Below are 1,455 nucleotides of genomic sequence, written 5' to 3'. Positions count from 1 at the left end.
TTGAAAGCCGCTGCTGGGATGGATGAGGGAACGGGACTGTGCATGTGTTCAGCCGTACACTGTCAAGCAGGTGGACGGTTGGAGACTCACTGTGCATGCGTTCGACTGTCACCGCAGGGAGAAGTTCAAATTTTGGCTCAAAAATTGTCTTGTATTTCCAATTAATATTTGAAGTAGGAAATGGTCTCCCCGTCGGGGAAATGTACTTCGGTCTCTCACTGGTCGGGCGAGGATACTAACCTCGAAACCTACGAGGAATATACAAGGATATGTAATCTATCATATGGAGGTCAGGGTGAAGGAGAGCTCACAGAGTCACCTTGATGTGTGTTTGCTGATTGTGTGTGATTGTGGATCTGCCGATTTTTATTCATCCCCTTCTCTGTGTGACTGGAGGGGTCTCAGGATTCTTTAGCGATTCAGTCACTTACTGTGTTCCAGGTCTGGCCAAAGGTAGGACTCCCATCAGCGTGTGATTTGGAAGGACAAATATAATAAGGATCTGTTTATCCATTTGGTGATGCGCGAGGCAGGATCCCATTAGAATCTCTTCGACTCGGTTCGAACTCAGTCTGATGCCTGGAGTAATATCGCCGTGGGTTGTATAACTCTGCTCTGTTAGGGATGCCGATTCTAATTTACTGGAATAGAAACTGCAGCAGGTGAGGAATGAGCAACTCGAGGACTGATCGAGTCACATGGAAATAAGGGAGACGCCTCACTACTCCAATCTTTTGCAACGCCATTGAGCGGTGGTGGTATAGTTTTGAGCATAGCTGCCTTCCAAGCAGTTGACCCGGGTTCGATTCCCGGCCATCGCATGTTGTACTGCTTTAGACTACATAGCAACTAAACCTCTTACATAGACATGATCTACGCAGGACCTTAAGGACCGAGTAATCGACCGACGTTGATTCACACTATGAGTGTAAGATTGATTCATTAATTATCATTCACTGTGTCGTGGATCAGAGATGGAATTAACATCCTTCAAGAGTTTCCCGTTAAATCTTGTTTTGGCTCTATTCCAGATTCTACAAGAATGGACACTTGACAGGAAGGATTGGCAGGTATTGTAAAGCGTCTCCCGGATGCCATCTATTAAATGAAATGATCTTGTTTGCCTCCATTGGAATGTCAGACCCACAGAGGACACTTGACTGAATTATGAGGTACAAAATGATGAAAATATATAGATTGGGCAGATAGCCAGAATTGGTTTCCCATGGTAGGGAATTGAATTTCGAGCAGGAATGAATTTAAGGGCGGAGTGGGAGAGATTTTAAAGAAGAGGTGCGGCTCACGTTTTTAGACAGAGTCGGCTGGGTGCATCGAACCAGGTTCAGAGACGGAAGGGCGTACAATGTTTTTAGATCACCATTTGAAACTGTTAGTGTGGAGTGACATGGATAGAGGCACTAAGAGAAAATCGCCGATGATGGAAATCCAAGCAAC

The 1,455-nt window shown here is 45.4% G+C and overlaps 1 non-coding gene across 1 annotated transcript; it reads left to right on the top strand.

Moving 5' to 3' along the window:
- Positions 1-749: 749 nt before the first annotated feature.
- On the top strand, positions 750-821 carry trnag-ucc (transfer RNA glycine (anticodon UCC)). The gene has a single exon. It is a non-coding gene; the product is annotated as a tRNA-Gly (tRNA).
- The last annotated feature ends 634 nt before the right edge of the window (positions 822-1,455 follow it).

Source organism: Hypanus sabinus, chromosome 31 (genome assembly GCF_030144855.1).
Source record: "Hypanus sabinus isolate sHypSab1 chromosome 31, sHypSab1.hap1, whole genome shotgun sequence".
In the NCBI taxonomy this organism is placed as follows: Eukaryota; Metazoa; Chordata; class Chondrichthyes; order Myliobatiformes; family Dasyatidae; genus Hypanus; species Hypanus sabinus.
This window is presented reverse-complemented; position numbering and strand designations above follow the sequence as displayed.